Source organism: Hippopotamus amphibius, chromosome 10, assembly GCF_030028045.1.
Source record: "Hippopotamus amphibius kiboko isolate mHipAmp2 chromosome 10, mHipAmp2.hap2, whole genome shotgun sequence".
Taxonomy (NCBI): Eukaryota; Metazoa; Chordata; class Mammalia; order Artiodactyla; family Hippopotamidae; genus Hippopotamus; species Hippopotamus amphibius.
In genome coordinates, this window is record NC_080195.1 from 22,016,534 (window position 1) to 22,025,674 (window position 9,141).

At 43.0% G+C, this 9,141-nt stretch overlaps 1 long non-coding RNA gene across 1 annotated transcript; it reads left to right on the forward strand.

The window, feature by feature from the left end:
* The first annotated feature begins 2,506 nt into the window (after window positions 1-2,506).
* LOC130829921 (uncharacterized) lies at window positions 2,507-6,412 on the forward strand. Its single transcript, XR_009047675.1, has 3 exons — window positions 2,507-2,688; window positions 5,279-5,400; window positions 6,209-6,412. It is a non-coding gene; the product is annotated as an uncharacterized LOC130829921 (long non-coding RNA).
* Window positions 6,413-9,141: the final 2,729 nt, after the last annotated feature.

Consider the following 9,141-nt stretch of genomic DNA (forward strand, 5'->3'; position numbering starts at 1 on the left):
TGAATCGTTCCGTATGGATGAGAAGCCACTTTTCTCTGGCCTCCTGGAGTATGTCCAGTAAGGCATCCGTTGTAATTCGTGAGTTGATATGGCAGCGGTAAGCAGGGGCTGCTCTTTGTTGTGGTGCGCGGGCTCCTTATTGCCATGGCTTCTCCTATTGTGAAGCACCGGCCCTAGGCGCATGGGCTTCAGTAGTTGTGGCACATGGGCTCAACAGTTGTGGCTCACGGGCTCAGTTGCTCCCTGGCATGTGGCTTCTTCCTGGGGCAGGGATCAAACCCGTGTGCCCTGTATTGGCAGGCAGATTCTTAAGCACTGCACCACCTAGGAAGCCCTAGTACATGGTAATTTGTAATGGGAGAATAATAATTATCTCATGAAGTTGATGTGAGGATTGAATTAGATGATGAACATGGAAATGCTCTGTAAAGTTTAAAAGTCTATAAAAATATTTTTGTTATTATTTGATTTGTTGCTGTTTGAACTTTACTGGACAGGTGTTTGTGACCTTGCTTATGTGAGAAAAAGCCTTCTGGCTTATTGTTTTGAAAACCAGATATATTTTTCAATAGTTCAGTGAAAATGGCATCATTTGTGAAGGTCAAGGGTGGAGGCATAAATGTTTCTGGACACCTGTCACTTGACAATATTTGCAGTAACTAATTTATTCCTCTGTTCCTCCTTCCAATTTTGTTGCAGATCTACTACCAGCCAGATGGTTTACATCAGGTGTTGGAAAACATTTTCTAGATTTCAAAGTGTATCTTGGGCTTTGTGGGCCATATACACTTTCTGTAGCTTCTCCTCTTCCTCCGCCTCTATCGTCTTCAACAACCTTTCACAATGTAAGAACCATCATGAGCTCACAGGTCATAGAAAACCAGGCTGAGAGCCTGATTTGCTTTGTGGGCCGATATTTGCCAAACCCTGCTCTACAGCTTCACGGAGCAGGAGGCAGATTTTTGAGTCAATCACTTCTTTGAGTCAACTGATAGTCTCCTGGAGCTTGTCCTTACTCTCCTACAGTGTCCAATCAACATGACATCCAGAGAGATCCTGTTAAAACATAAATCAGAGCGTATCACTCCGATCTCTTCCGTGGCTTCCTCAAAGCCAAAAGCCAAAAGTCCTCAAAGTGCCTGCACAGCCCTGGAAACGCGGGCCTCCGTTTCTTCTCTGACTGTGTTTCCTTCCCCTCGCCACTCTGCTCGCTGTGTTTCCCACACCCTGACATCCTTTCTGTTCCTACAGTAGCCCAGGCACACTCCTGCCTGGTTGCCTCTCCACCTGGCTGTTCCCTCTGCTTGTCATACTCACTCCCCAGATACGCACTTTGCTCCCTCCCACAGCCACCTTAAGTTCCTTCTTGAATTTCATCTCCCCGTAAAGCCTTCGTCGATCCCTTCATTTCAAATCACGGCTTCCTCCTACTGGCTCACAATCCACCTCCCTTCCCTGCTTTCTGTTTTTCTCTAGCAGTTACCTGGTATACCAGTTATTCTGTCCATTTATTTCATTTTTATTTACCTGTGTACACTTATGTTTTTATATTTGCTTGTTTACTTTGTCTCCCTCCTCAACTCAAGAAGAGGGTATATTCATCCATGTTGATCCCTGCTGTGTTTCCTGAACACACCTAGAAAACACACTGAAGAATGGTGCCTGAAATTTGGTAAGGAATCAATACGTTTTCTTGGCTGAATGAATAAATGTGTTGATAAATCAATGAAAAAATCTCCAGGGTTTCAGCGTTGAGGACTAATGAGAGGAGGAAGGCACATGGTTGGCACAGGGTGCTACAGGAAGTAGTGTTTGCAGTCCTCTGATAGCTACCTGTGCATTTAGAAAGGGAGAGAAGTGGATAAGAAAGAAACAAAGGGAAAACAGAGTGACAGTGAGTCTGGAATATCATATATTATTAAGAAGTAAGAAAGTGCTCAGAGTCCACGCCAAAGAAGAGCTGGGTGAGAGCGACACCAGAATCAATTCAAATAGTTTATCAAGAGTCAAAGCAGACCCATTTGAGACAAAAAATTATTGGATTGCAATGCAAAGTATAAAATAAATAATCACGACTCTATATATACTTACTATATAGAATGTAGATATATTAAATAGGAAATGGTAGATACATGTCTCATGCCAAAAAAGTACCTGACTTTATGTAGATAGTTTATGCAGACACTCTGCTCTGAAGGAGATGGAGATTAGTTTCTACTCCTGAAGTGTGGGCTGTGCATTGTGACTTCCTTCCCAAGAGTCCAGTGCAGAAAGGGGGTAAAGGGAGTGACTTGCAGTGGAGAAGCCTGACAAACACTCATCCAGACAGTCGACAGATAGCAGCAGCAACACTGATAGGTCCATTTTGATAGTATGTCACAGCCTGCATGTCATGTGGTGAGAATGGCGCTTTACCTCTGAGGTTTTCCTCCCCCAGACGCCTTATCCCATCTAATCATGAGGAAAGCACCAGACAAACCTCACCGAGGGACCCTCCTCAAAATACTTGACCAAGAATATTCAAAACTGTCAAGGGCATTGATAATCTAGAAAATCTGGGAAACACAGCACAGAGGAGCCTAAGGAAACACGATGATAAGCGTCAGGTGGCGTCCTGGATGGGATTCTGGAGCACAAGACGAGCATTGGAGAAAAGCTAAGGCCATCTGAGTAAAGTGTTTGTTTTAGGTAATAATAATGTATCCATATTCCCTACTTAACTGTGACCAATATGCTATGATGTATGTAGGTCAATACTATACTCCTGTAAGAAGTTAACAGTAGGGAAAGCTGGTTCAGGGTCTATGGGAAATCTCTGTACCATCATGAGAACGTTTCTGTAAATCGAGAACTATTTAAAAATTATTTTAAAAATTCAGAGAGGACGTCATTCCTGACCAATGTCAGATTACGGTTGAAGACATTGAAAATGCAGTCTCTACAATACACATTTGTGCTGCTTAAAAAACAAAACAAACAAAACAAAAGCCTCCTAAATTTTGCCCTTGTTTCTCAGGAATGTTCCAGGATATCCCTAGGGAGAGTATCATTAGACTAGTAAAGGCAGCAGTCACTTAGGCTGGAGTTTCTATGGCCAGAAGTAGCAGTCGTGAGGCTGGAATAGCAAAGAGATTGAAGTTTTTACATAAAGAGGAAATGGAACGTCAAGGTCCCTGCCAATGGATCAATGGGATTATTTGCTTTAGTCATAGAAAATAAGCAAACTTGACACCCCTTGGTTTTCATTTAGGAAATTAATTGTAATCGTTTTTCAAAATAGCAGTTGTTGACGTTTTCTAGTTATGTACACCTTGGAGAATCCGATGAACGCTTTGGATAATTTTCTTAAAAAAAGATGTAATAACTTTCCAAACTGTTCCAGCAATTTATTAACATTCTTTGAAGCCCCTTCATGAATCCCAGATTTTACACTCCTGTTCTAGCTATGAGGGTGAGTCAAAAGTTATCTGCACTCTGGCTGTAGAACCTGTTTTAATTAAGAAAAGACAAATGCATCATTTTTGACATAATCTGCTTGCTTCTGAATACACTTTTTCCATCTGTCAACAAGCTTTCATCTTCCCTCATTAAAAAAATGTTTTAGGCTGTATTGTGAGCCAGGAATGCACCACTGTCTCTTCACGTCTTCATCAGAAGTGAATCCTCGTCCTCATAGGGCTGCTTTCAGGGGACCACACAGGTGAAAGTCTGGTGGAGCAAGATCAGGACTATAGGGAGGATGCTTGAACACCTCCGAATTTCCCACATAATCCACTGTCACTGGTCTTTTCAACAGAATTATGTCACGTGTACACTCAATGTTGTCATCAGCCGTGGACGTGGACGGGTTTCCATCTCCTTCTTGATGGCTAACACGGAACTGCTCTCCATTCATCAGCTTTCTCCAACTGCGCACAAAGTCTTCGAATAATAATGGCACCAAGTACACCCTCAGACTCTCACAAAAAATGAATCACTGCACACTGCTCTTCTCTCGTGCAAATCAGAAGTGGGGCATCCATGTTTGCTTGTGCCAGTTACGAATGAACTGATGTAACCTGTGCACACCTGCACAGCAGTGACTGGGTAGACAGTCGCCTTGAATGGAAAGCGCTGATAAGACCGTGTGGCCAACAATAGTTTTACAGTAACTGGAGTGCAGATAATTTTTGACTTACCCTCGTGGATCTGTTTTGGCTAATTTAAGTAGTTTTAATGAGAGCTGGGAACTAGGGACACTCAGCATGAAGATTTTTATAGTGCATTCTGTAGAGTTGTTTGGAAGCATGCACAGATATCATTGAAAATATATGCATGTATATACACGTTTATGACTCTATTTAGGGCTTTGCAAGAGCCCCTCGAGGAAGGGGTAGGAGCAGCTATCAGGATCCTTCCTTTATGATGAGCTTAACTTGTTCAAAGTTACATCCTAATGTATTTGTAACTGTGAAACTAGACTTCGTTTTTGAGGAGACCCTCCCTAGAAACCTATGACAGTAATAAAACCAACAAAAATGTGCTCAGCTTCCAATGATGCACACACTACAGACTCCATTATGGGCCATGCATCACAATGAAGGGCCGAAGTGATTTAGCAGGTAGAGAGCACAGAGAATGTTCAGTGTCGTCCTCCATTACTGTCAGTAGTGGATAAAGCGGGCTCCATCGCCTTCAGGATACCTCACGACCATCATCTCTCTGTCCCGGGCTGTTTCTCGGTCACTCAGAAAAATTCCCGTAATACATAATGATACTTTCTGAGATGCACATGGGATATCTGGGTAATTAGGAGTCCTTTAGGGAAATTTTTCCAGACACCTTGACTACAAATTGAAGATAATAGATTTGGACACTTTCAGGTATGAAGCATTTGTTTGGATGTTAATTTTCATGACGAATGAAGTGAGCTTATTTCATCTCTGCAGCCTCCCATATACCATTTTCCAACCTCTGTTGTGTGTATGGAAAGACTTTTAAAAGTTGAAAACCAAAACAGGGAATTCTCTGGTGGTCCAGGGTTTAGAACTCTGCACTTCCACTGCAGGGGGCCTGGGTTCCATCCCTGGTTGGGGAACTAATATCTTGCAAGCCATGTGGTGAGAAAAAAAGAAAGAAAGAAAGGAAGAAAGAAAACACTCAAGATAAAAAAGTAAATGACAACTTAAATACTATATGGAATATTTTGCTGAGTGAGAAGAAGCACGTGCAGAATTAAACATGATGCAGTGTAAATATTAATTACATTTTAATGTGTATGTTGGGTGGACTCTTCCAGGTGCCAGAAAAGAAGAATTCACGCATTCTGTTTGGAATTGCGGCACACACACCCCTTCAGTGACCAGTCCTGTTCATCCCACAGAATCATCTTTAGAAAACAGTATGTTTTCTAGGCACCTGGTATGTATCTCAGTGAGTTTTGAGAACTTCCCAGATACCTGTTAAATGTAGCGCTCCAATTCCAAGCTTGCCAAGTCCTGTACCCGTTCCATAGAACACAGGACTTGTGTTTCTGTGGATTTCTCTGGGCTGTTCAGAACCCAATGAAAGAACCATGGAGTAGGATCCAGGAGATCAGCGTTCTTGTCCCAGATTTACCATGAGATAATTGTGTCCTCTGGAAAAATTATAGTTCTTCTAGGCCCCTTTCCTTTTGTTTATTTGGACAGAGTTGCACTCCATGACCCCAAATAACCTTGCACTCTTTGCCGTAATAGCTTAGTTGTTATTGGTATCCTGAAGCAATGAAGACAATGACACCTGAAGCAGTGCAACATCTCCTTAACTGTGTTTTCTTAGAGTTGCCTCCATTTTACAGGTGATAACATGATTTGGTGAAATGCATGAAATTGTGTTTCAAGGGAAACAGAAAAGTGTTTTTGAGTGATTGTCCATGTGGCTAACGTCGATATTTCACCACAGTCAGTGTTTCCAAGTATCTGTACAACAGCCTGGGCTAGTCCAGTAGCCAATTAGAAATAGACAGAGCTCGTGTTTTGAACCCTTTAGCTCAATGTCCCCCACCCTCCGTGAATGCCCGTCTCTGTAGACATAAACTTTCATTTGTCCTCCATCTGCTGAAAACCTACTTCTAAGAAAGTCTCTGATCTCCAGCTTCGCGTGAATTTAAGACAAAAGTCCTGTTTACCTCCGAGAGACAGCTTTTCAAGCGTGGTTTTGTTTTCTTTGGTCTCTCTGTCTCTCCCAGCCCCTTAGCCTTGGACAAATCCAGGAGATTCATATTATGGCTCTGACACTTAGCACCTGTGGGATTCTCTGAGCCTTGCTTTTCCTCCCTGGAAGGGACATCTGGGAGGGACTGCTCCTGTCCTGCGACTGCTGAGAGGACCACACCCAGCTCTGTCTCAGGTAAAGTAAGGACTGCTGTTCAGGCAGCCTCACTACATCACATCACTCGGGGTTCCCAGCCCTGACTGGTGCAGGGAGGGCCTGGGCGGGCTCATCACAGTCCAGGGCTGTTTCTAGATCTCTAAAAAGAAGCTATTTAGGACAAGAAAGATGTGCATCCGTGAGTGTGATTCTCCAGTCTTCCACAAACAACCTTCTAATTCTTGAGAGAGCTGGGCAAGGAAGATACCCTGCTTATTACTAACCAGAGTTTTAGCCTAAAGTTCTGTACCAAATTCGGAATCTTACAAGATATATGAGGCCCCTGGTGAGACCTCACTTGTGGCCTAGACCAGTGTTTGGCTCCGTGTGGAATAAGGACTGCCTGCCTCAGAATTACCTGCAGAAGTGGTTGAAATCCAAGTGGTTATCTCTCCCACAAAGCAAGGAAAAGGATGATGGGGCCAGAAGTATGCATTTTCCATAATTAGTAATTAGTGAGCATTTCCGGCCTAGGCTAAGAGCAATTTGGTCCCTTTCTCTGAGGATCTTATCCTTACTTTGGTCTTACAGCTTCCAAACGGAGTAGGGGAGGGACAAGCATTCTGGAAAAAGATGGGACCCAGCCAGGGAAACGATATTGAATTTGAAAATTTAAAACCTACTTTATTATGGGCACATAGTGCAAGGAAGTAAAAAAGAAGAAGGTGCATCAAATGTTAGGAAAAGTAATGAAATCTTATGAGAAGATAATAGGTGAAGGAAAAAGCAAACTAAAATATCGCATGAGTTTGAACAATTGATGTTCAAGACAGCTGTAGGGGCACGCTACCTAAAGAGAAGAAAACACAGCCCTACGATACTCTTGTCCCCAGGACTGAGCAAAACTTAAATACTTAATATACCGTATTGGTTTTTAACCCTTAGCGTCAACCTGTAGATAAAACACAGGACACTTTGCTGTGATTGCATAACAAGATGTAAATGCTATCAGCACAGACAAACAAAGCAAACATGTTATTGACAGAAGGTGAGTTGTCCAAGGGGAGAGGAAAGACAGAGACCTGAGGGGCACAAAGAAATGTCTTTCTCATGCATAAGGAAAATGATGCTCTTAGAGTGAGTGTTGATACTGTCAGGAAGCTGATAGGATAGCTATCTCCTACAGCATATGTTTCCTGAGCGCTTCTGCGTGTTGGACACGAAACGCTGCACATGCGTTGATATTGCTTGTATTGTCTCGAGCAGCTCCACGGATGGGTATCATCCATTCCCTCGGCTGACAGGTGAGGAAACAGAGGCCCAGGAAGCTTCTGTAAATTACTCAGGATGGCAGAGCTGGTAAACTGCGGAACAAAGCTTCCAAGCCAGGTGGTCCATGTCCAGCACCAGGGTTTGTAGCTACTATGCTACCACTTCTCCCCTAAGTGAAGCTAGCATCGTTACATGAAGTTTAAAAGGAGAAGCAGCATAGGTAATGAAATGAATATGAGCAGGAGCGATGAGTAGTGGTGCGGGTAGGAGTGAATCTTCCTCCCTCTTGTTAGGGGGTTAAAATGTATCTAAAATGGCTATAGCAGGATGCACATGATGTTTAGAATTGTGGGGGTAACATTGAAGCGGCCAAAAACTGTCTCTGGAGCCGGGAACTGGGGTTACAAGGGTTGCATTTCAGTATATTTGGTTTGCTATCATGTTCATGTATTATTTTCATAAAAAAGAAAAGAGGACTTTTACCTATTTAGAAATAGCTTCAACTGTGTAAATGCATCAAAACATGAAATTCAGACTGAGCTTTATATCTCTCATACATGTGTTACATGCTTGCTGAGTCAGGATCATTCATTTCAGCTTTGAAGGCCCTTTTTTAAAAATAAAAAGGCAAGAAGTATGAATTTTTAAAATAAAGAATTGTCCCTGCTAATAATACTTGAACAGCAGAGAGAAGGTGTGGGACTATTAGAAGGAAACTGGGTTTCAACCCTGCTTCTGGGAGGCAGGTCTGACTACAAAGGGCAGGAGCCTCTCTGAAGCCAGGGAGCAGGCGTGTGGATCCTCTGGAACTGTAACAGAGACTGTGAGTAAATGAATCAGGCGGCAGGGTTCCTGGAGGAGTCCGGCAGCCTCTCTGTGCTGGTGCTCTTTGTTTTTACAGGGTTAATCTCATCCACGTTGAGGAGCTCCTGTTTGAATTGCCTAGTGAAGGCATCTGAAGGAATTCATTAAGCACACATATGCTCTATCTCCACCCGCCATCTTCGTGTCTGTGTATGTATGTATGTATGTATGCATCTTTCTGTCAGTCATCATCACCTCCCTGCTTACCTGTCTGCATTAGTGCGCTCAGGCTGCTGTAACAAAATCTCATAGACTGAGTGGCTTAGACAAAGACATTTCACACAGTTCTCCGAGTCTGGGAAGTCCAAGATCAGGGCAAGTTCAGCTCCTGGTGATTCCTCCTTTTTGACTTGTAGATGGCCACCCTCTTGCTGTGTCCTCCCATGGTGCAGAGAGAAAGCTCCTGTGTGTCTTGCTCTTCTGATAAGGGCTAATCCCATTATGGCAGCTCCACCCTTCTGACCTCTTCTAACTTAATTACCTCCTAAAGGCCCCACCTCCTAATTCCTTCATACACGAGGGGATGGGAATTCCACCTATGAAATTTGGGGCAGGGGCACACAATAGGTAATAGAGGCCTTAACTCTAGTTTATCTGTCTGTCTATCTATCTATCTATCTATCTATCTATCTATCTATCTATCTATCTATCATCCATCTGTCTGTCTATCTATCT